Here is a 26,758-nt window from a genome sequence, read left to right on the forward strand (position 1 = left end):
AGCAGATCACCACACCTGTATCTTTCTTCCCCTCTTGCCTGGGTGGCCTCACAACACAAAAACTTAAGAAAACCATCTACTTCATGAAAATTAATTCAGCAGATGTTTCTCCTTTGCAGTAAGTTACCTTGGTGTAAGTGGTTTTAGAGCTATTAAATATAAACACACATGGAGGTATTTAAGGTATACTGTAATTCACTTCACTTTTCAGGACTGAGAAGTCTGAAGTTCAAGAACAGAAGAAGTTTGTTTCAAAGACAGCTTAGCCTTACCACACACATTTTCATAAGACACTTGAAATTGCCGACTACGCCTGTACTTCATGTTTCATAAACATACCTACAGCTTCTACACTTGGACAATTACTTCACATTTCATGCAAAGGGCATTAGAAATATGACACCTAGGCTCACACATTTAGCCTGAAGCTTCAGGCTGATAATGCACTTTGTGTGAGTATGTGTGAATGCACATTGTCCAAAAAAGAATCAACTGCAAGCTTACAAAAGGAAGAAAGCAGACATACTGCTAAGTACAGCCTCTCCATCAGAAAGCATTACAGCTACAAATATTCTGGTAGCCTGCATAGTATATTCATGTTACAAGTAGTAAATTGGGTTTGGATATATTCGTATCCAAAATGATAAATTTACCAGCTACAGAAAACAAAGGCAAAACCCTCCCAAAAATGCTGGATGTTATAATGGGTACATTCTTATACCACTATCAAAACTGAATCCACTCCATTTAACTGTTTACAGAAGTCAAGCTACATTTTGGCAACAAAATAAGCTAATGTATTTGATCCCTTGGTTTCACGTATAAACCCACAATGTCCAAGAACCAGGTGGTTAAGACTCAAAATGTTCAATAAGACATAATTTGAGATTAATATCTACAGTCCTACACCACACTGTGGATGAAGGGAATAATCATTGAAATGAAACTCCACCACAAACCCTATTTCTAAAACACCTTCAATTCATTCATTATTAAGGTTCATTCCACAAAGAACTGGAAAGTGACCCTGATATCAACTTCAACCTTAAAGATCAACATTAAATAAACTTTGACAATACTTAAAAATACTTTGATAATAGCTATTAAAAGGAAAATCCTATTTTTGCCAGACCTATTATTCAGGTTCCCTGCTGAGGAACATAAGTTGCTGGCCAATTACTTTACTGTGTAATTATTCAGAACTTACTATATACACATCACCTCATAACATAATGTGGCTTGTCCTACAATCTTCCTATTTTCATGACCAGTCTTTACAAGAAGCTAGAGGCACAGGTTGGTTTGGAGAGTTTCTGGATCAAAACAGTATCTGGCAATGCTTCAAATGGATAGCAATCAAAAAAAGTCACAACAGATTCAATATCCAAGGACAGTGAAGCCTATCCTCCAGATGTTTGCCTTCAGTGAGATGGAAGGAAAACAGGCTTTAGTTGTGTACCACCAGTAAGAGCAGCAGGATTATTTCAGTTGAAGAAAGCAGATGTTGAATTATCTAAAACTTAGTGCAAAAAGTGCTGCAGCATCAGCAAATACATTGAAAAAACAGTACAAGTGGAACATTAACATGGGCATCAGGCCACTATGTACTTCTGGCATGCATAAACTACAATACCTGGTATACAATATGCATAACAAAGATCTCTCCTGTTCTGAACTTTATGGTATTGCTCACTGCTGCACCATGATAACTAGTACATGTCCCTTACTTAGGAAAGGAAGCCCCAGAAAATGTCCATGTTAATTTATTTAACTAGATAGCTGGAATAAAGTTCTCTTCACAAGCTTATAGCATTTATAACCTTATGGCTTCACACATACTTCCCCAAGACCAAATCTTACTTGTTGTGGCACATTAAAAGGAAAAATGTGACTGAAATCTATTTTTATCTACAAGGTCCTGGAGAGCTAGTATACAGATGTACATTTCTTGTACTTGCATATGTAATCAATATTTTACATTTTCTATTTTTACTGTAAAATGACAACTCACAGGAGTAACTGCTAATTGTACAGATCACTAGAGACACACTCTGAGGAGTTCTTTTTCTATGGACATTATTCAGGAAAGCCCACTGCTTTTAACTTGAAAAAATACCCAGTAGAAATGGTTGGACAGAACTGGTTTCCTGATACATATTTTAAAACAAAAGCTGGTGACAACCAAAGCAAAATCAAGATCAAGGGAGAATAGTCCTCAAAATCTAAACTGAAACTTTACCCTCTGAGAAAATAGCCAATAGGCAGGGTGTATGAGCCCAGCTATTGTCTGTAGCTTACTGCCTTTACCCCACAGTCAGGCAGCAGGAGGAACATGAGCTTCCCTTCCTGTGAGCTCTGGGAGCTGTCTGCCACAGCCGTGTTTAACCTGCTGATCTGCCTTCCCAGCACCCTACAGCAGCAGCTCTGCCAGCTAAGGAAATTCTCCCATTGGCATAGCCAGCATTTCTCCACAAACACCAGTCTTGCCACCACTCCCTAGTAAGTTTTTAATGCTAGCTTACATATCTTTTACAGGAAAGACCTGCAAAAAAAAAAAAAAAAAAAAACAAAAAAAAAAAAAAAAAAAAAAAAAAAAAAAAAAAAAAAGTCCAGCTGTCCAGTCTCCTCACCACTCCTTATCAGCACTGCTCTGCAGCAGCCAGACACACCTCTTGCCCATGAGACTTTTCTAAGAATTTCCCCTCACATGGAGTGCAGCAAGAAGAAAACAGGTATTATTCTATAACAAATTGGCCCATCTTCTAGATTAGATAAAACCAAACTCTTCCAATAGGCAAACTGTTGTTGGAGTTCCCCCTCAACTACTTGGAGCACAGAAAGATCACAGCCAGGCTCCCCTTTCCTGTGATGGCCGCTCCGCTATCTAAAAAGGTTATGAACCCCTGACCAACCAGCATGTTACCATTGCCGTTTCCACCACTGGAAGATAAACATCATTTCAACTTCACTTGTTGTTAGTCATCCTTTCTTATCACTGTTTTTATTTTTAACATGTGTTCCCACCACCCCAAAAGCTGTAGTTTAAACAAAGTGAAGAAAAGACAAGGGAAGACAGATGTGGTGAAATTTGCTCTTAGACAGCTAGGCTACTTGTGTCCTGGTTATCTGTTCCTGACAGAAAGAATGATCCAAAGCTACTATTTACATGTTTAAACTAACCCAGCCCAGTTTGTCTATAATAGTGCACTGAATAACCATGTGAACTATCTAGCTAGCAGATCTGAATGGCAACAACTTCTGCCAGAGGCAGCAATGAGCTGCTGAGAACACATGCTTTTCACAGCCTAATACTCTCCCTAAATTCAACCAGAGCTGTCTGAATCATGACTACATTTGAGAAGAGGTATCAAAATCATTATGATGGGCCACACACATGAATTTAGAAGGAATTTCTAAAGCACAAAGGGGAGAGAGGCATTCATCTCCCTTAGTATATTCAACAAGAGTGCCCCTGCCTCGTAGTGTTAGGGATCTGCTCTGGAAACACCCACCCTGGAGCTCAGAACTTTCCATCGTTCTGGACACCTGCTGACACCTGACACAAAAGCCAAATACTTGAATTCATGCTTATCTATCAGCTGCTGTGATTCATACAGAAAACCCCTAACCCTCAGTACAGTGCTCTCTCAACATTTGAGCCATCTGTATCTATTATTCCCCTTCCCTTCCCCTCAGTGTTTGTTGACTGTGCAAGTGGTGCACAGGTGATACACTGGACTGCGACAGGGGAGGAACACTGGTGACCAAGGTGTCATTTATTTTTTTTAAACCCCTAATCTACATATTTGGAGAGGCAAAGAAACAGAGAATATATGATTCACCCTTGACATTCTGCCAGATCACTTCAATCCTGTAAAATGCCCCCTAATGACCTGAATATAATACCATGGTGTTACAGTGTCACTTAAATACTGCAGGGTTCTTCCTGTGGTAGCGCAGTCTGCAGACTTAATATGTAATGTACGGGATTATACTGCCACTAAAATATTACTTAGTGCTGATGAAATTTCAAATTAATTCTGGGAGCTAAATCATTATTCAACTCTGCCTTTGCAGAGATACATTCCCCTGGTTGCTTTAATAACAGTGATTGTAGAACTAGAAGGTTGTTACTGTCTCTTCAAGGCTTGTTTAAAAGGAGAAGTGGCCTCTAAACTGTCAAGCAAGTTAATGCAGTGATGCATGGATGTTTGCGACTAAAAATAATTTGAGAAAAAAATGGGCTCAAATATTAAGAGAGCTCATAGCAATGTGGCTCATGAATAATTTTATTGTTTAACAATAAATTAAGAGACTTAGCCCAGTTTTCTCTCTATATATACATGCATGTACACACTCCCGTGTTCCCATCCACCACCACCATCCTCCACAGACAGAATATTTCATAATATTGAGGGGACATATTTTTGATGAAGTAAATGACACAGCTGCTGGTAACTGATGAAACTGATCTTTGTCAGTTGAGGATGTGGCTTTCAAGTCATTCTGAGCTCTGGCTTTTCAAACCTAAATAAACAGACTTGAACTTTTTTGCAGCTCTGGGTTTCTTCTTCCTGAATAATTCCTATTACTAGTGAGTATCCTGTACTTTTAGGTAACTACAGCACTTCAACACTAAGATGGGCCAATCCTTGACACTGCCCTAGAGCCAGTGTACACAATAACTTGCTAACATACAAAGTAAGGGAAGATGAAAAACAGTGGATGGGCTAATCATAAAAGCAAGTTTCTAGCCTCTGAATGTTTGCCCATTTTTTAACATTGTGTTTAGATTCATTCCTGTTTCTCAGTTAAAATACCAGGCTGCTCACTTCTACAATGAGGTTTCTTAAATCTGGGAAGCATTCCCAAGCTATACTGGAAAAAAAACCCAAACCAAAACACCCACAAAAACAGTGGCAAATGAGTAACAACATAGGGCCAAACATACAAGCTGAAAACAACTTGTGGCATTGAGTCTAAATTAGGCTAAAAGAATCAAACTTTCTCCTTATTAAACTGTTACCTACTTCCTCATTCGTTAATATTGTCGTTGTTTACACTTGCAGCCAGGCCAAAGATTTTCCCCTCCCTCCAAATATAATTTCCTGCTATTGACAGACATGTTCAAGTGCTGGATGTGTGCATGTCTACATGGCATACTGCAGGCAGAGGCAAGCCTTCTTGGCCACCATCCAAGCCAGCTGTAAATGAGCCAGCTCCAAACTGGAAGCTGTGTAAGCACAATTAGCACAGCAGTAAGCCTGATCTAACGCATCCTGCCAAGAGACCGAGCTTATTAGCTTGAGCCTAACACAATGCAAACCATGGATATGGGGCTTCTGCTTTGGCTCCACACAGAATGTGGGCAGCTGAAGCACAGCAAGCACATCAAGCTCCTATCTGCCCACAAGACAGTGAAAGAACATCGTCTCTTGGAGCATACCCTCTGCTGAAAGGACTGTCCTTTCCCTCTGCATCAACTCCCAAAACACTCTGAGTGCTGTGAGCAGATGGAGGGACCAGGAGTCTCCAGGTGAGAACTTCTGTAGGCAGTATAAGAAAAAAGGAACCAGGCAGTTGTTTAGGCACCAGGCACCAAAAAGGCCAAAGGGAAAGGTGAGGCAAAGGCAGAGCAAAGCACTGCAAGACTCTACACACTGATAAAAAGCACTCCACTTTTGGCTTCTATAATGTCCAGAGCAATAATGACTAAAAACCATTAGCATACTATAAATGTTAAATGGGCTCTGCACAGGTGCTCCTACCAACTAACAAAGAATTCACTATTTTTGGTGGACATTTGAACAGTCCAAAAGAGGAATGTGCTCAGAGAAGGAAATCTGTTATCAAGCTGGGACCCAAGAAACCAATGCTCCCCTGGTGCCATCAATTTTATTAAAGGAGTGGTGACAGTCTAGTGGTTGGCAGTAGTATTCTGAGAAACTTACAAATTCAGAGCAAAATGATGCAAAATCAAAGGGTAGCAATGAAAATCATCGGGGGGGAAATAAAAGCCATATTTTAAGAAGAGTGCCTGAAGAGACTGGGAATGTTTATATTTAAAAGGGCAGTAACAAAGTAGTCATTGCTAAATTATATTTAGCAGAAACCAACTTATACAACTCAGTCAGCTTCTGCCCACCCATTAAGAGAACACATGGGCAAGCAGAAATTCCATTGAAGGCAACAAAGAAAACACCTTATTCAACACATAATTATTTTGTTGCATTCTGTGTCAACAGATGTTCTGTAGCAAACACTCAGGATCTTCGGAAGGCTGTGTTCATGCCTGTTTTCTTTTCCCTCCCACTCTACTGTAAAGGAGTATTTTTAGCTTTCATTTTGAGCTTTCTGATGTATGGGACAGGTAAAAGCAAGAGAGAGAAGGGACCTCACAAGGTGTGGCAGACACACTCCTCCACACACTCAGATTCTGCAGATTAACTAGGTTTATTTTGACTTTTGAGATTTTTAGATTACATTGTGTATATAGAGGTTTTCCATGCTAGCTTAAAATATTTTCTTTGAAAAGGCTTAGTTTGATCTGGGGTGAAGACTACACACCCTCAGCAGAGTACAAGAAGTTTATATACTTGCCCCTGACCCTTGCCTGATCATCAGTTCGGGCTAAACACCTGCTGGAATTTCACACAGAATTTCTCACACTCTAGTAACACAGATCTCAGGCATATGCATCTTTATGTTCAAGGCAGCATTTGAATCACTGATACCTGCTTCAAAGGACTCTTTTTCTTCCCTTTTCCCTATCCTTTCATAAACTTCTAAAAACATGACCAAATCAAACCAAATTAATCACACCAGGTTAAGAGACATAGAGAAAAGAAAAACTAAGAGCTGACATTACACTTGCACTGTTCTTTTGTCTTTAGAAGGAAATAATTTTCTCTCTGTTTTCCCACTTGAAGGCCTGAAAAAGAAAGCTGTGCTGTCAGAAATATCAAGGCCTAATAAAATGCGTGAAAAACCAGTCATACCTTGAACTTACTAACTTCAAGAAGGTGAAATAGAGAAATGTATTTAAATACTATTCAGTATGAAACACTTAGAAATACACAAGGGTATGATTACTGCAGGTTAATTTAACTTTATTTAGATTCTTCAGTCATTTAAAAATACATATATAACTGTCAACCATTATTCAGACAGTGACAACTGTTCTGAAACAGGATCTCCATTTACACGCACATCAAATATATCTAAAATACACAGTATACATACGTGCAGGATATAAAAGTCAAATAACCATTCAGTCCTTTAACTTACAAATACTTCCAGAGAAAAGATAAAAAATCTTGGCTTATAAATCAGCTGAACTAAAATACCCTAAAAGAGGACATTTCTAATAGTCAGAAGAAAACAGTGAGGAGATAAACATGATTAAGGAGAAAGGGAGGGTAGAGAAGTAAAATATTTGCCAGTTAGCTCTGAATACTTTTGTACTGAACAAAAATAAATACTCAATCTGTGTATTATTTCTTTTGGAAGTACTTCTTTGCAGAGAGGAATGCAAGTTAGCATCCTTTATAAGGCCATAAGAATCTTGTACATACCACCATAAAGTAGGTCTAGTACAGAATACAGCAATCTCCCATGCAGTGACATGATAAACAGAATCCTTGAATACTGATTTGGTCTCCCTTCAAAGCAACACTTATTAAAAAAAAAAAAAAAAAAAAAAAAGAATCAGAAGCCATCTGCAAAGGAAGTGCCTAAGACTAAAAGACCTGTCTACACTCACTATGTGTACATTGCTTTTTGTTTAGACAAAGTAAAACCAGGAGGGAATGCAATGTGTCTGCAGAAGGTTCTTCTATTTTTAACTGATACTGTCCTGCCACTATAAATTCATCCAGATAGAAAATCCTTCATTAAAAATATAATTTACTTTGGTTGCTTTCCACTATGTTGAAATGACATCTTTTCCAAACACTGTCAAAGGCCATTAGTAACACGGAGCTTTTGAGAACAAGTTTCAACAATGACACCCATTGGCCTGCCTAAACAAAAGTTTAGGAAGGCTTGGGAATCCTTAGATGGGAAGGGGCAAAGCCAAAGGGCATGAAAAATATTATTCAGCTATACATAGTGCAAAGGTTTTTTATAATTTTGTAGTGATACTGTCTCATACAGGCAAAGTGACAAACCAGCAAAATATCCTAAGGAATGAGACAGAACTTTGGAACTTTACATCTGAAACTTGGGGTGCTACAGCATTTTACTAAAAAGTACAACACCGAAGACAACTCAAGCAAGAAGTTACCAACATTTTACTCAGCTATACATATTTTTATGTGTCCACCTGGGAAAAAAACCTTATATACAAGCAGATAAGCTCAAATTAAAACACAGCTTGCCCTTGGAGTCATGGCTTACTTTTAAAAAAGATGACTTACATATACCAGAGCATTTATATTTAAGCCAATATTTTAAACTATGTTTTTCCCTACAAATTACAGTACAAGAGTTTCTGAACAACTTCTTAGCTTCATCCTATTCCCTTCTCAATCAACTGCTCTAGCTAGAGACCAGTAGAGCAGGAGTCAGACTGGTGACAATGTGTGGCAGACATCACAAAACTTAGGGAAACAAAATGTAAGATGTACTTTATTAATGTGAATGATTCTAGACTTCACACATTTCAACACTAGGAGAATGTAATTCCATAATTAGTCACACCTAAAGAGAGAATTTAGAAAGTTCAGTAGGGGACAGGAGAAAGGAGTGAAGAAGCCCTGTCAAAGCGCAGATTTCAAGCCCTTGCTCAATTCCGGAGCTACCCATGCTCCTCCTCAAAATGCCAGTTTGGAGCCTGAAATTGGGAAAAACCAACTCTACTGCTTCATACTTAAAAAGGAAGCTCAAAGACAAACTATGCTTTTTGTAACTTCTAATACAATAAATAGTCTGATTCAGCAACAAGCCTCTCTTGATATGGTTATACACCTCCCACTGACCACGTCCTGAGCAGCCTCATGGAATACACAGGCTCATTGCTGGGGGATTTTTCACAAAGGCAATCTGGAACAAGCAGTTCCTATCTCTGGCCACTTGTTACCAGCTCCTGTTGCACTGCCTTCACCCTATCCCTCCTGGGACAGCTTCATGGTGCTGCACAGAGGGACTTGGTTAAGCTAAAAATAGTCCATTCATCCTCCCTCTCCCTCCCCATTTTTGCCAGGTTATTTTTAAAACAGATACATTCTCTGCTCTTGTTCAACAGGCAGCTTAGCTGGAAGGGGAAGGGAGGAGGAGAAGATTCAGCTCTGCCAGCCCAGGCTGTAAGAGGGACTGCAGAGTCCCTTCAGCCCACCTTGCCACTAAGACATAACATATCCATGGCATTACAGACACACAGAGGTCCTCATAATCCCAGTTTAAGCTGGTGTTTGCAAAATCTGAAAAGGAGCACGTACTATTCCTACAGTTAGATGGAAGAGGTTTGCATAATCTTATCCCTCATATCCCAGGAGCCAGAACTAATTCTGTGCTTTTCTGATTTGACTTGGGGATTCTACACCACCACAGCAGGACTTAGGAAATGGCTCTTCACTGTAACCTTGTCTGAGTGCTCATCTTTTGTTTGCATTACTCTGCCTTGCAAGATGACAGCTATCAAGTCAGATTACTGAATGCCACTCACAGTGACACATGCCAAAAGTAAACCATTAAGACCATCTAAATAAGAGCCAGGCTTAATACGTAGGTTGCCAGGTATTACATCTAGCAAGAAATCATTCTAGACAAGTTCAGCAATTAAAAAAATTATCAAATATTTTAACTTGGATCTTAAAATTCACTGGACTAATCAAATAAAAACTCTCCCTGAATTCCTAAAGAGCCCTGCAATTGAAGTGCAAAGAATTTAGGCTGCCAGAAAATAAAAAAAGGGATGGCAGGGGGGACACAGCAATTTTTTGAAAATCCTCCTAACCCCCACTGTTTTTTCTGTGTGTTTATGAAGCCTCCGGAAATACCATGGCAAACATTCCAGCTCTACAGCAGCGAGGTCACGTGACCCAAAGGCACAGTAAGGAACTTCTCTCCCAAGTTTCCTTATGGTAGAAAAAAGTGGGTTTTATTTTATTTTTGAAAATGAGGATCCAAGCCCAGGAAATTTTCAAGACTACAAGAAACACTGTTTTTAAAACTGATGTGGTGACGTTTGGTGTTGTTTCCTTTAGTTATTTATTTGCTGCATTTCTAGGCCTGCACATACTACTTTTATTATCTAAGACAAGCATCTTAGACCTTTATTCTGGGACCATTAAATACAGTATATCATTTAAGCCTCTAAAAACTACTTGTAATGTTCTCTAAATCTATTAGAGTTGAAATCAGTACTGCTGTATTAACACAGCCATGATCTTTTCCTGGCAAAAATTATGGCACTTAAAAGCTCTCCCCCTTCTCGTCTTTCAGGATTATGTCAGCTAGCACTATTAATGAAAGGATTTATGCAAATAAGCTTTGCTAAACATTATGAAAAAAATACTCAATATCTGAACCTGAATCACAACCTTGCATTTTTACAAACAATCACGTGTACATACTTGGAAATAACTGAAAAATGTAGGAGTATTGATGAATCATAATGTAATAAGTGAGTATCAGAAATTTGTGGTTGTCTGAAAACAGCATAGAAGAAAGCACTGGCAAGGAAAACAGGCCTGCAGTAGAAATGCACAGCAAATGGCAGGCACTCACCACTAACTTGCTTTGTAACCATGTCAGAAATACTTCTAATTATCAGAGGTAAAAGAGGGATGTGGCATTTCTGCTGGAAGCAAGTTTTACACTTCAGTCTTTCCTCTCCCTTCTTTTTCAGCCTATAAATATTAGTCTTACACATTTTTCTCCCATACAGCTCTTGAAAAGGTTGAGTTTTTCAAGGCTGAGAGCAGATAGAAATGTTCATCAAGAAATGCCTTGCGGTCAACTGCCTGTAACTCATTGAAGTGCAGCACTGAAGATATGGATGGTGGATTATATGAGCGTGGTAGAGCTGATTTAAAAAAAAATAAATCTATGTTCTGATGATCAGTAACATTTTTTCTGTTTGGAAATGGGTTCAGTTATGCACCCCCAGTGGTGATGGTCACAGGGTACTGACTTCCCCCCTAATTTCAGGTGCATTCAAAACAACTATAGATGCACCGAAGTGGCTTTAGGGCTATTTTCCAATATATGGAAATCCCACTGGCATATGACAAGGATCAAAAATGGAGAAGACCGACACAGCAGTGTAAGGAGAGGCAGCTGGTCCACAAGAAAATGATGATGTAGGTCAAATTCTAGAGAAGCACTGAACTACACTGAAAATAAGGCAGAGATGAACTTACCTATGGCTTTATAAAGTACTTAAAACTATTTAAAAAAAACCCCACAAGCAAAGGAAAAGCAGCAACAGAATAAGTCTGCAAAGATTATTTTTCCTAAGTGAAGAAGGAAACAGATACCCTGGAGTGCCCACTCTGTGCTTTTTTAAAAATTCTGTACAACAGCTAGACATAAGATATTGAACATATTATTGAAACTACTGTTCACTTCTACTCAGGGATTTCTGCTTAGTTTATTATAAATGCACATTTATTGGCAGCAAGTAGAACATATTATTGCTCTGTTTTATAGCTCGAATGGCGCATGCAAAGAGTAATTTGTTTGTATTCCGTATCAGGATCAATACTGTACCGGGGATAGCCTGAGGAATGTTTATGCTGAGGGCTTTGCTTGCAGTGTTTTGTTGTTGCAATCAATTGACCAAACAGGGCTGCTTCTTAAAACAACAAATAAACTATGATAGTGACCAGATCAGCCATTCAAGCATCAAACACGACACAGTGTCTGGAAAAAGAATGAAGACCCACAAGTGTTTTTACTGCTTGGTGACACACACAGCTTTCCTACCTGAGTATTTCCCACTGGCCTTTCTTCCTCTCAGTAGCTGGGGACTGTTTCCTCAACGCCCTCACATAACAAGATCCATTTTCCTGCAATAAAAATAGAGACACATCATGTTTCCCATTCTCCTGCAGAACACAGCAGCATTTGAATCAGCTCAGTGAAAAGATCTGAAATGAATTAAGAGCATTTAGGAGCCCAATGACCAAGCCAGGAAGACCAGATCTGAGGCTGGGTTGGGGTTCTAGCCCAGCTTTTGCCACCGCCGAGCTTTTGAGACTCAGCAGTTTAAGTATACAGGTTTTCATGCCTTTAACAATGAAATAAGGAAAAGATAATAAGAATTCTGTTGAGGTTTATATCAAAATTTCCTGAGCCAAATGGTAATTTTTTTTCAGTTAAAGGTCATGCTGAAGTCTCTTTTATTCTCTTTATAAAGGGTACTCACTGACTATTGTGAGCTAAGTGCCATTAAAAAAGATAAACCAACCCCCAAACACTACTTAAAAAAATACACCGAAATACCTCAGAACCACCATCCTCTCTATAGCAAAACAAAACAAGTTTATGGATTACACTGGCACAGCACTGCAACTTCTAGGAAATGTTTTTTTAATTATAAAGAAAGATTGCAAAGGGAGACGGAGGAATGTTTATGGGTAGTCTCTATTTTGTTACATGCTGTTTCAGCAGGCAGACAAGGTGTCCTTACAGCATTATACTACCAAGTTCCAAAACTCAGCAAGTATTGAGAAAAGGAACACAGTGACTACATTTTGCCTCTCTTTTGACTGACTTCCAAATAACTTCCATACAAAAAAAAAAATCCATTAAACATGAAAAAGCGCATACTACTGGACAAAAAAAAAACCAAAAAAACCAACTGAAAAACAACACAACAAACCCCACACAATTTGCAACCAGTCTAGGTTGCAACTACCCCAACTACCAGCTGTGGGAGCAGACACTTAGATAACTCATATTATGCAAAAGTCACAGGTGACTTTAAAAAAAGGCAGAAGAAAAACCTTAAGTTATAACATGTTAGTTGCATTTACTGTTTGTTCTGCAGCCATATTTATCCTTTCCACTGATAATTCACCAGGAATAAAAACATGACTGAAAACCTTCTTAAAAACAGTCATCCCACCCCAACATACCCAGTGCCACCGAGGGACTGTCTGCTTCATACAGGGACGCTGCTGGTTTTGTCTCACAAAGGGCAATTTTAGAGAAGTTACATATTGACAAGCACCCTGGATGAATGTTTGGCTTTAAGGCCTTATGGAACTGTGAACAGGTTTTGCCCAGAATGGGTTAATTCTCTTGCAGAAGCTTTTCCCGGTGCTTTTCTTCTGCTTATCCAAGGTAGAAAAAACATATTAATTGATTCAAATTTAGTAGTTGTTAACATTACTTTCTCAGCCAATGCTGACTGGTCTTTAATGAAGTTGCTATTAATTATTTTAGTTTGTTTCTCCAAAGGAAAAACTACTTTTTCTGCCTGCCCCAAGACCTGGGTACGATTCCAGGTGTAACTGGATGGGACTTTTGTCAGATCAGGCCATAGCATTTACCTGGACACTTAAATTTCATCTCTCCTCTCTCGTGGACTCTTACTTTCAACACTGCATTTGTGCAGCTGCATAGTTAGCTGGAATGGGGCAACTAATTTCCTTCAGCATGCTGTCTCAAACAGCTCTGCTAATACAACACAGAGAGCAGGCCCAAGACAGGAGTGATCAGCCATCATGGCAGAGGGTAGAAACAGAGGCTGTTCAAGCCAGCTTGAACTGCACTGCTGCAGCACACAAACCCAAAGCTTTGCTCCCTTCCTCTCTGCTTTATTCTGCCCATCTGTAAAACCAGCACCACAATTCCTACTTTGTTTTATAAAGCACCTCTTAAAATGAAAGGGCTACCCCATTAACATTTCTGTGAATTCACATTACCGACCACCCACCCCTTTCATAAACCAGGTCCAAGCTGATGCTAAGGACACTGGCACTGTCCCCACCAGCATCTGCTCCTTGGTTTGCCTGCACAACCTGCTCAGGGGTTGTAAAATATTCCCTCCACCACTCCAGCCTGTTCTGTGCCCCAGCTCTGCCAACACACTTCACAGGGTCCTGCTGGGAACAGCAATCAGCTTCTAAAAATAAAATTAGCTTCTTAAAGCCTGGTCCCGTCTCTCATCCTGTTTCTAGAAAGATCCCCAAAACAGTCTCGCTGGCAAAGTTCGGGGCTAGCGGGCTACACCTAAGAATAAGATTAGATGGTAGAGAAGAAGTGTCGGCCGGAAAGCCCTTACACCTGGCTTGTCTCAGCCACCCTTTCCAGGGGTGTTCTAAGCCCTGCTGTGGCACAATAACTCGATGCTGCACAATTCCCAGCCCTTCCCACATCCACAACTTGGGCACGGCCCGTTCCGCCGCTGCGGGAGCGGACTCTGGGAAGCACCGAGTCCTTTCCGCAAACAGCCTCCTGTGCCCGATCAGGGAGCTGCGGGGAGGGAGCTGGGGAAGGAGGGGAACCAGCAGCGCTCCAGCCGGGAGGGCTTCCTGCTCTTCCAGATCCAGCAGGGGGAGCACAAAAACGAACACGTTGTTTTGGCCACAATGCTTTTCTGGCAACGAACAGCTGGATCGCAATGCTGGACGCTCTGCGTTAGGCTACTCCTACAGAAATGTGTATGCGGTGCATGACAAGTGCACCACGGGCAGAACTCCTGCTCCGAGCAGATCACACCGCAAAAACCACTCTGTGGAGGAGCCGGCCAGGACAGACCAGGAAGGCTGCAGGAGCCGGGGGCAGGAAGGAGAGCCTACACAGCAGGGCTGCCAACGCCAGCAATTTTATCGTGTCCCCTGCAGCACTAGGAATTTTTCCTAAAGCCAGTTCTCCAAAGTCTCATCATCACATAAAAATTTCAGCTTTCAGCTCTTTGTTTTTTTTAAAGGGATATATTTATCTCTAGGCTTCCAAAGTTCAAAACCAAAGCTGTAAAAATAAACCCCAAAGATTTAAAAGACAGCAAAAGTGATAAAAGAATCCCTCAAATCTGTTGTCTGTACATCATGGGCAAAAGAATCTCAACTCTGGGAATTCCACATAGTTTTCCTTTATTTGCAATTAACAACAAACTGTTAATTACTGTTTCAGAAATTGAGGAGAGGAAAAAAAAGGAGACTAAGCAGTTGAGCAACCACGGAGGGGAACTGTCTTCCTGCAGCTTCCCAAGGGTCAACCTCACCCAAAGACCCTTCCTCGCCCAACCCCCCTGGTTTGTGCCATGCCTGACCCTCAGCCCTGCCCATGCCTCTAGTAGGGACAGCCGCGGGGTGCCTCTGCAGCACCTTCTCTGCCTGCTTCTCACTTGTCCTTGGGCTACTCCTTGCCCCTTTGTTCCATTTTCCCTGTCCCATGCTGGACTCCTCCTCCCCCAGGTCCCAGTCTTCCCCAGGGATGCCCTTGCTTTGGGTGGCCACAGCCCTCAAGGGTGACCCTGACTGTGCTCTGGGGCAGACACGATCCCTCAGGGACCCTCCTGAAGTGCAGCCCAGACAATGCCCCAACCCCTAAACCCACCAATTCTGGCCCAATACATTACATAGTTTCAACATCTTTTCTTATAACGTGGTGCTCTGTTTCTCAGTGATTTTGCTGAAATTAATGGAAGTGGTCTATATATTTATTGAAGCGAAACACCCAGAGCAACCTGTGCATTCCAAGCCTGAAAATTAAAGCATATAAAACTACCCTAAGGGTGAACTGGAGGAAATCCAATAGGGAAGTATCAAGGAACTAATCTTTAAACCTCCTCATCTCAGCTGGTTATCACTGCAATGGACTTAGGTCAAGCACCAAGAACTTCCCCTGCTTTCTCATCATATCCTGGTCCCAGCTGGTGGCCACCAGATTTTAGAGACAAGTTTATAATAGATCTCTCTGGACCATCACAGATAGTCCTGGAATTCTGCTTCTTGTCCTCAGCCTTACCCCTCTGCTGAAAGCAAGAGTGGCCCCAGGGTATCTCACTGTCTATAACTCAGCACTTACCTTTGCTGGACTTAAATAACCGTAAATAAATCAATCTCTAAAAGTAACCAGGAGTAAACCCAGTTTCCATATACAAAATATCACTTGGACTCTACATACCCAGACAAAAATAAGGAGATAGGAAATAGAAAACACCCAAACAGAAATTCTTGAAAAACAAAAATACTGCTAGGATAGACAGTTTAAGAATGTTGTACTATGTTCCTATGGAAATGCATAAGGAAGGTGCATTTTAGGGTATTTTCCTACTTTCACAAATTATTTTGTAGTTCCAGCATTAATGTTCAAACTCAAAATTCCTGTAAAACCACAGCATGTCAGCAATCCCAACTTCTCATTTATCCACAGCTGTAACTGGGTCATAAGTGAAGAACACGAAGTGCTGCTCTTCCTAAATAAGCTTACTGGTCAGCAAGCGTACTTCTGCTATGTGAAAACATTAACAAACTTTACAGAGAGTTTAACTCTTATATGCAGTCCTTTTTAGGTATCATAGCTCTCTATCAGGACTTTTTAGAAACTTGGGCTTTCTTGAAATTCTAAAGCAACTCAAAATCAACAGTGAGTGCATGTCTGACAAGCATCAGATGCCATCCACACTGACCAAGAAACAGCCTGCGAGTTTATTAAGAGAAGAGCAAAATCTGTTGTTAAACTAAGTAATGCAAAATAGGTGAGGGGTTTGGAGAGGGAATATGAGAGACAGACTAATGTCCATGCAGGTTGGTGTGTTTCTTCCTGGGCAGAGACAGAGCAAGGGAGGAAAGTAAAGCTGGGAATATCTGTGTGGAGAGAAGCAGGACTGCAGCTTCAGACAACTTTCAACTTTGCCTACACCTAGACTTGTTCTTAAAACAACCAAAACCCACACAAATACATCACACCAAAATGCAGCAGCCACATGGCTGCAAAATACAGACATCTGATGGAACAGACAGGATGCCCACTCATTCCAAACACAAGTAGCAGAAAGTCACAGAAAGGGCCAGGCTGCACTGGAACCTGCCACGTGCCTCACCTGGCAGCACCTAACACACCCCCTCCCTGCCCTGGGAAGCCCTGGAGCCAGCCTCCTGCCTTCACCCCAGTGGGGCTCCTCATGCCCCACAGAGTCCCAGAAGAAGCCTGGGCCAGCACTCCTGCACTACCCCATTTCCTCCTGACACCTTTTGTTCCCAAAACAGAAAAAGGATGTTCTCATAGAGGGCTGCTGCATTGAGCAGTGTAGCCACTCAAACTGGTGGCTCCTGTATCACATCATTACTGCAACCAGTCCTCCGGGGAGATTTCTCAAGCTCACCCTGTCAGGCAGAATGCTACAAGGGAACAGCAGAGTAAGAAAGAATCACAGTAATAAGTACGTGAATTTTGCTTGTGTTTTTTCCCATCTTCTTTCTCACCAGTGTGAAGAAGCAAAAATTTTGTTTATTTAGTCATAATTTTCTCAATTAGTTTCCCAGTTTAAAGAACCAAATAACTACCTTTAGTTTTTTCTCTGCATAAACAGAAAGAAAGCCTTCTCAAACTTGTGTTTCACATTATTTCAAAAAAATAAAACATAACTGAAGTACACATTTTCTCAGCTGCAGAAAGCCAAGAATTTGCAATTTCCTTATCTTGAGATGGAAAGGAAAAGTCCAGGTTGTTGTCATACCCTGTGTATTTAAGGTTTAACAGCAGCCGCTTGCAGAATCATGATCTCCAGTTTAGAAAACAACAACAAAATTCTTTTCTTCTCCCAAGCTGTTCTCCAAAAATCTAATTACTGAAAGAACCACTTTTCCAATCCTGCTCTCTTCTTAAGGCTGCATCTAACATGGGTCCAGTGCACCTAAAAACACAGACATGAGTTGGCCAAGATTGCTGTAGTCCATGTCTCTGCTCTCTTGTCACAGCCCTGAAAACCCTAAAGTCCCTGGGGCAGTGCTGTACCCCACCTCCCTCCCAGCCTCACACCCCAGATTTAAGGGGCTGCACATGAGTCAGTAGAATAGATCAGGGGATTAAGCAGGAACAGGGAAATAGGACCAGGAGGACAGGCATTTCAGCATATCTTTGTGAAACTATAACCTGATGGAGGTCGCTTTGGCCCAAGCTGAAATAAGAAAATTTGGTGTGGCTGCCCTCCGCAAGGCAGTGCAGGCAGCTCCTTCTCCAGTGCCTGCTCCAGCCCAACAGCACCCAGCCAGCTACAGTCAGAGTCAGCCTGGGGCTGAAGGGCCCAAACCAACCGAGGTTTGCAATTCATTATCATTTCACAAGTGACCGTGGCAGTCGTGGCTCCTCCCCGGGCCACAGCGGGCAGCAGCACATGAGACTGCATCTGCTTGTAGCAGAGGACTGAGCTGCCAACTCACAGGCATAGGATAACAAGCACTATTAATCTTGGCTTAAACGGAACCATTGTTCTGGAGATTGGACATCTCTTGTAAAATCCCATTATTAGAGACCATTTGCCATCTATTTCCATAGAAACTTTTTCAGTGTGCTTTGTTCTATTTTAGAAAAAATTTTCCCCTTCCCTTTTCCTTAAGTCCTATTGTACTTACAGAGCCTTAAAAAATAATCCACTCAAGCACAACCATGGAAGTGGCTTGAAGGAACAAAAGCTGCTTCTGGCATAGCCAGTGCATCTGACTCTCCCTGCATACAGCTGCCTGTATAGCCTTCGCAGATTTGCAGAGCACCAGCAGCCACCGATTTTCCTCTGCTCCTCTTGTGTGTTGGATACAAAATAAACAGTAAACATGAGAAGTCTACTCAAATTATACTTGCAGCATCAGCTAAGGGTGCAGGTGAGTCACAAGCAAGTTCTGCAGCCTGTCTTGCTAAAGGAATAGGGAGAAGACTGACCTTAAAAGAAAGCAGCAGGCATGAGTAAGACAAATTTAAAAAAAAAAAAAAAAAAATCTAACTCCAGAGAGACAAGGCAGTGGAAGCAAAGTGTCTCAGGCTCTGTTAAAGAAGATTATTGCCACATCTAGCAGTTAGTACCCACCCAAGTAGAGTGCCATCAACCTAATTCTCAAACGAGACTAGCAGAACAGCGAGACAGGATTAGACATGCTTGTTTTTAACCATTCTTTGCTCTCTCTGGTGTATTACTATCAGCACAGCATTGGCATCAAAATTACTACCCTTCAAAACATGCAGAGCATATTTTTTAATTTTACATGTAGCAGTTATGTCATCTGGGGTTATTTATTTTTTAATATAAAGTGGTATAACATACTTAATCTGTTTTGAGAAAAGAACAAATTGATTTAGTGAGCAGTTCAAGGCTCTCCCTGGAGACACTCAGCCACACAGAAATCTGGATATAAGTTGAGACTTCGCTAAAGTAATTTTAATTGTAGGTCATAAGAAATGTCAAGATATAAACCACCAAAGAATACTAAAAATTAAGCCATCATCTCTGAGAGTAACAAATGTCTTATATTTGGCAGTAAAATAATTTCTAAATCTTTACAGCATTACTACTTAAGGACAGTAGCAAAGCAAAGGGCTTAGAACTACACACAACACGTGTGCATTATTTTTGCTGGGGGGGTGGAACCCAAAACCTGCATAAGGTTAAAAAGTACTGGAGTGAAGGAAACTTATACCATCACCAATAAAAAAATAGTGGTTTATCTTTTTCACTTTGTTTCACTACATATCGTTTCACTACTCTTTTAATAAACAAGTGTTGGTCTGTTTTGGTCTGAAAATGGTCCTCTCTATGCAGTATGGAACAGAGTTCTGTATACAGCAACACCTTCGTGCAAAAACGGAGCACCAAATTGAGGAAAGCTGGTTTCTAGGAAAACCTTAGAAACAACCAAACAGAAACCTCTTTGTAGCTGTAGCCCACTTGTAGAGCTTTGTGCCTAGGTTTTACAAGGAAAAATTCTTCATTTTTCTCTTAGGTAAAAAGTACTTCTTAAACAGGTGTTTTCCTGTAGAAGTTACACCCCAACTTCTGCATTCTTGAGCTGGATCCTCCATTTACTAAAACCCTTTTATAGAACTTAGCTGAAATCCCCAAAATTTTCCTTTGCCCACTTACCTCAAACAACAGTGATAAGACAGCTCTGACCTTAACAGATCAAAGTGAAAACCCCTCCAGTTTAACCTTCTTAAAACAGAGGAGGTTAAAAATTAAGTGCATTTTCAACACCAAAGAACAATATCTGAGAGCCCTTACTAAAAGTATCTAAAGAAAACATTTATAAACCATTTCATTCTCCAATGTGCAAGGTAAAAGGTCAGCAATGTAAAATCATGAGCAGGTTTTTTTTACCATCTCTGCCTAATAACCTCTAAAACTTGATCAACATACACATTTCCTTTCCTGCCCTTACCTTCCACTCATGGGAGTGAAGATGAGAAGGCTATTTCCTTGATTTTAGTTAAATCATAATGGAACTCACCAATGAACAGCAATTTGAACAGAAAGCAATTCAAGTGATGTGAAGACCTGTATTAAGGGAAACAAGCTCATGTATGTGGAAGGAAAAAAAAAGTAATTTAACATCCTATATTGCTGCCAGTCAACTCAATTATGAACATCTGTTTTTGTTGGGTTTAGCCACTGCCCCTAGCAGATGTGCCAAGACTTATGGGTGAAATTCCATTTCTCTAAATGCAAAGGTAGGCATTTCACAGAAGTTTAAATCTATCCTCTGCCAAGTCCATTTTCTTGAGTGCCTTTGCATCAGCTCACTGAATACCCTAACCACCCTTTTCTGTAACACTGAACACCATGTATATCCAACCCCATGCCTGCACAGGGTGCAATTGCCTGCTTTGCCTGCATGAGTGGTGCTGGGAAGTAAAGGGCAGGAAAGCTGCAACACTATGACCCAAATAAGATGCAGGCAAACAATTTTAGACATCCAAGCCTTTAATGCAAATTAATGTCATAGCAATAAAAGCTCCAAAAGGAATAATTGCACAGATGTCTCAGAGGAAGAGTCGTATCTTGGGATTTAATAGCTAGAAGCTGTTTCCCCCATCTTCTCTTCAGGTCATTTGGTTTCAACAGATAGTGCTCCTTGCTGTCTATCAAACAAGCTATTACACAAGTACTCTCAAACTGGTAGCCCTGGATCCTAGTTTTCTGGTCCCCTGGAGGGCTGCAGGAGCCTTCCCTGATGCCAAGCCCTGCCAGGCTGCCCATGTTAAAACTCGAGGTCATCTGCAACATCAGAGAGGCAGCATTACACAACTCATGCTCTGCATGGACATCTGAGCTGGAAAGACAGTAATTTCAAAGCAAGATGCAGTTTGCCTCAAGATCTTCCCAGTTTTACTGCAGGCTGTTCTTGAAATCTTCCACTGATAGCATTTGTAAAACTAGAATTAATTTTCTGTGACATTGAAAGAGGGAGGGAGAGACCCCAAACAAAACCCCAGTCCTGCCTCACTGACTTCACTCCTTATATCTGCACAAATATCCACTCGTTTCCATGCTGTCCTTGAAAGCCCTTTCTCTGTAACACACCAAAAGCTTTTAACCCATACCGAAGCCACTGTCATCCAGCCCCAGCTCCAAACAGGCTCTGCTGTGCCAAAGCCACTACTCTGTAAGAGGGAAGCCCTGGGAGATCTGGCCCAGACACACAGGGCCGTGGCTGCCAGGGCCATTCTGTGTGTCCCTGCAGCAAAGAGGAGGCTGGCTGCTGCCCGCCGGCCAGGGGCTCACAGTGCACCTCTGCTTTGCACAGGCACAGGGTGCCGGCCAAGGAAAGGGCATTTCTTACAAGAAAGGGGACTGAGTTTCAACAACTGAGGCAGAGGCAAACAGTGCCTTCTGGTAGCTCCTCTCCGGGGGTGGGATGGACATCCGAGCAAGGGTGAATTAGAGGGAGAACAGCTGTTTGCTCAGTGAATGAGTCACAGGACTCGGCTATTAATTCTTCCTCTCAAGAGAATATGCCCCCATACCAGCCCACCCACCATCCTATAAAACAAACAAACACATAATGGAGGTCAGGGAGGGGGAGCTCAGTAAGAGAAAAGGGAAAAAAAAGATGAAAAAATAGCCAAACATGTAATATTTACGTAAGAATGAAATGTTTCATTAATTACATATAGAATCAATTTGCAGCTATTTTCCTTAAATTTCTCAGCCAAACCCACAGATTTGAAGCACTTTGAACTGTGCTGCACCAGTAATTGTGGATGAATATTTTAGATCGGTCTTGAATCACTGCAGAGCACACAGCAAATGAACTAATAAGCTATTCATGTGTGGACTACTAATGTATTTTCTTTCTTTGCTAGACAGATGGAATACAGTCTAAAATCAGTTGAATTGGCTACTGGTAATCTTCAGGAAGGCTTAGAAAAATCTTTAGTTCTACTGTTTTATTAAAAATACCACTCAATAGCCTGCATGCATTAGAAAGGAGTTGGCAATATGCAGCAAATCCCAAACAAGTTTTAAAGATACAAAGGAAGAGTCAGGCATTTCATAAGACTGAGCCAGCTTCAGAGAGTGACAATGAACAGTACATTGTCAAATGTTTCTAAAGGACTACTGCAAAGCTGGACACCCCTGCCATCTATTTAATATTTATCCCAATACAACCATTTATTGGCAGTCATTTTAAATCACATATAGCAACCTATCAGTTCTATAATCTGACAGATGTGTTCTAGTTTACAGAAGCATCTGTTGAGTCATCAGGACATCAAAATAGTTAATTGCACTTTGGGGATGCTTTCAGAGATTAAAAGTTGCCTTACTTCAAGCAAATTTTAAGTGTCCTTATAGATTAAAGTCCTTTTTCATGTACAGAATTAACATATGTACCCATACTCCAGAGAAACTAATGCATGAAATGTAAAGAATAACTTCCCTCAGGGATCATCTGTTTTCTTCCACCTCCTGTGCATTGCCTCACACTGTGCTCAGCAATATGGAACAGAAAACAAAAATACAACTTGAATCATGCATGATTCTGAAATATAAACTAAGACATGGCCTACTGTCTGGGCAAAGACAAGAAAAGAAGCTGCTTTGGGTCAAGAACTTTTACAAATTTTCTAACAGCTAAAAACTGAGATGATGTCGGTTTCTTTTTTTGGCAAAACACATATAATTATATTTCAGAAGGGTTTATTACTGTTTATTCTAAAAGGAACGTTGTACAGGCTGTACCTTTCACCACATGAGTATGTGACAAGCCAGGAGAACCACCCACAAAATTAAACATGGGCAGATAGACATTGAGCCATCCTTCAGCTGAAGTTATACCAATTGCTTCCTATACACAGCTAAGGAATGGAAGCAAGCAAGCTCCATTCATATACATAATTGAATATTTGAATTTAAAAGAGTAATATTTGTGGAAGATTACTATGCATTTTCAATGTGCCTGAGCAGACAACATCTTCCCCATGCTTCCAATCTGAGTTTCCTTGCAACCTCCTGACTTCCACAGCAGTAAGAGGATTAAGAAAACTTATTTCTTAGAAAGATTCAGCTTACAAACTTTGATTTAAAACCATTTAGCAGCGCATTTTTCATTTGGTTGGTGTTTCACCAAAAAAACCCCAACAAACCAAATAAATCAGTCAAAAAAGTATATTTGGCTGTTTCTCAGAGGTGACTGAATCCATCTGGTCTGTAGGTCCCAAACCACAGGGATCCCATGATTAATTCAATGAGCTCTTTGGTTTCACTCAAGAAGTGATCATAAAGCTGAAGTGCAAGTGCATAACCAAGAGCACCATACAAGAACATAGACACCAATACTACATCTGGGCTTTGCTTCCTATAAATCCTGAAGTGACAGCACACCTCAACCTAAGTGGACTGTTATTCTTTAGTGTGGAACAAATCAAACTTGAAGTGAGAGTGTAAAAGTTGAGACAAGCACTGCAGTCATGACCGTGCTTTAAAAAGGTGCCATACTTCTGAAGTTACAGCATATTCCCTTGCTACTAAACCAAACTGAGATTGCTGTCTCAGTTGCATTAAATTATTAGCTAATTAGCCCTGACTAAGGACAACAGTATGTTGATGCTGGCAAGCTGTGAAAAGAACACTTCAGCAAAGAAGATCAATAGCATTTTTTGTCTGGTTTACAATAAGAAAACTGCTGGCCTAGGTTATGAGTTTAAGCCATTTTTCATTTGGCAGACAAGACAGTACTAGTGACAGATCAATACAGTAACTTTATGATAGGCTGCTGCTCCTGCAGATGGCAGGACCATAAACAGGCATCATTTTTAAAGCCTGAAGCAATCTATTACTTGGACAGAAACCACCTGACCTTTTATAATATTTACAGTTTTCTACTGAAAAAGGAAAATCAGAGAACAAAACAAGGGGAAATTAGCACAATTAGCTGTCCTGCAAGACAGAAGAGAATATTGCTTGTTTCAAAGTCAGTACTTAAAGTAACAAGCTTTATGGTATTTGGGAGATCACATTAAAGCCACAAGGTTGGCACCAGGGAACTACTCATCCCTTCAAAGAGAAAATGTTACTGGGGATCACATTTTATATGATGCAATTTCCTTATCTGTTGGTAATGTGGGATAACAAAAGAACATATTTATTAACCTTTATTAATCTTTAAGGAAAAAAAAATCCAAACAAATCAACCACTTTAATGTGTCCTTAAAACATTATACCTACAATTACTAGGCATTGAGAGAATTCAGTTATTTTTCCCATATTGAGTGTGCACACTGTAGTATTTGCACATACAGCTTCTTCTTTGCACCAGTATTGGGATTGCTGGGATTGACTATAGTGTTCCACTATTTTAAAGGCAAAGCAAAACAAGAGAAAGGTTTTAAAATTCTTGGGTTTTTACGGCAAGACTTCTAGCTGAAGAGAATGTTAAGGACAGCACCTTAAAGGCCACATCTTCAGATAAGGACCCAGGTGGAGCATCTGGCCCTATACTTATAGTCTTCTCTTTACAATAAACATGAAATAACCACAGAATATGGTGAATCAATCATACAACCCGCTTGCCTTTGCCTCTCTGTCTGAGGCTGGTTTGTGTCAATTACTACAGAAATATCTGCTTAAGCAGGAAACTAATTTTACAAAAGCACATTGGGTTCATGGGCTTTCATCAATACTTTTTGGTTGCTGCAAGTAAGTAATTAACATTAATGTCAACATAAAGGATAGAAGGAGGAGGAAAGTATTAACAAGCACAATATAAAAACTGAGCTGGCTGATTCTTCCTCATACAGTACTGCCATGCAACCGGCTCCTAGCCCGTGCCTGAAAAATGAGTTATTGTTAATTTGATCACTAATTTTACTTTGCATGATGTAAGCAAACAGCACTACATTTTCCCCTTAACGAATGCCAATTATACACAACATTAGTTTAAAATACAACAGAATAGCACACAAACCAAAAGTCTTTTGACTGGTCTCCACTCATGCTAAGAATAACTTGGCACACACGTACATGATGCTAAATCTGCCACTGATTTGCTTCGCTCCAAATCTCCCCCCTCCACATCTTCTACAAGATCCTAAATACATGAAGCTGTGTTAAAGCAGGAAACCTACGTATTGAACCTATTTTTAAAACAAATTGAATTTCTTGAACTCAAATGCAAGGGACGGTTTCAGCAGTTTCACGTTTATAATCCCATGCGTTTCCAGCAGGCACAAGGGCTCTTTATTCCCAACCGCACACAGACACTGCCTGCCACATCTGCCAGCCCACAGCACTTGGGCTCAGCCCAGAGTCTCTGTCAGCCTTCTGCAAAATCACTGCTGCAAACACACAAAGCAGCACCCCACTGTTCTGATTTGCAGGACACAAAATATCCTTAGAGATAACCTCCCCAGGACCATGCTAAAAAGACACTAAATAAATTCAATGGCTTGTGTTTTGTTCATTTCGTTTTGTGGTCTTGTTTATGGTGGTGGGGGGCATTAACCTTTTTCTTTTTTAAAGGGTACTAAGTTTTTGTTTGCAAACCCTCCCCTCCCCAACATTTCTAAGTAAAACAAAAATTGCAGCACTCTGAAATAATTACTGATGCCTCTTTTACAGTGCCTCCCTGATACTGTGTCAATTTTAGGATAATCCAAAGCATTTCCTTCATGCCATCCTATGTGGTTGCAGGTAATGACCTCACACTGGCTGTGCCAGAACTCTGGTTCAGTCTCAGTTCACCTGGGATGCACATCCCATTTCAGCTGACTGCCACCTCAGGGAAGGAGGGAGGGCAATGGGGTTTGGCAGAGCTGAGCTGCATGGCCACTAGCTAAAAGCAGTGTTAGGGGGGATTATATAACCTGCCATCAGGCTGCTCACAGACAGAGTTCAATGGGAGGCAAGGGCTGTGCCTGAAGTGAAGGGGAAGAGAGCCCCCACCATCAAGTGAGGACAAGGCCATGCTCCCCCTGCATCCTGATTGGTGGTTGCTTGCTTTTTGGTCCACTGACTCCTCTGAGAATATGCCCATATTTCCACTTATGCTTTCTTTCTTTTTTCCCTACATCCTATTGCATCTAAATCCATTACTCTAAGTCCTTTTCAGAAAGGTCCTCACAACAATGTTACCTTTCTTTTATTTTCCCTCTGTCACTGTTAAGATGCAAATTAAACATACCCACACTACTCCCTGCAGATTCCTGTTCTGTCCCTTCTTCCATCAAATTCCCTGGACGTTTTGTACTGAGTTTTGGTCAATAATGTCATTAACTCCCCTTATTCCTATTTTACTATTAAAATAAAATGGTTCTTGTCTGAAGATACGACCATGTAAACAGCTTTATAGACTTTAACATTAGCATCAATGAA

The 26,758-nt window shown here is 40.7% G+C and overlaps 1 protein-coding gene across 9 annotated transcripts in view; it reads right to left on the bottom strand.

Annotated features, from left to right (window-relative positions):
* Positions 1-26,758, bottom strand: part of ZMIZ1 (zinc finger MIZ-type containing 1) — a 336,761-nt gene that overhangs the window by 207,320 nt on the left and 102,683 nt on the right. For 7 of the 9 annotated variants that reach the window (XM_050975941.1, XM_018910990.3, XM_050975946.1 and 4 more), the window contains one exon: positions 11,929-12,011. The exons of 1 other annotated variant lie outside the window; for it this stretch is intronic. The gene's annotated coding sequence lies outside the window, so the exon portion shown is untranslated. Of the gene's footprint in view, positions 1-11,928; positions 12,012-18,530; positions 18,555-26,758 lie in introns of those variants that run through there. One more of the 9 variants, XM_050975944.1, reaches the window with a different exon arrangement.

The sequence above is a fragment of the Serinus canaria genome, chromosome 6 (genome assembly GCF_022539315.1).
Source record: "Serinus canaria isolate serCan28SL12 chromosome 6, serCan2020, whole genome shotgun sequence".
In the NCBI taxonomy this organism is placed as follows: domain Eukaryota; kingdom Metazoa; phylum Chordata; class Aves; order Passeriformes; family Fringillidae; genus Serinus; species Serinus canaria.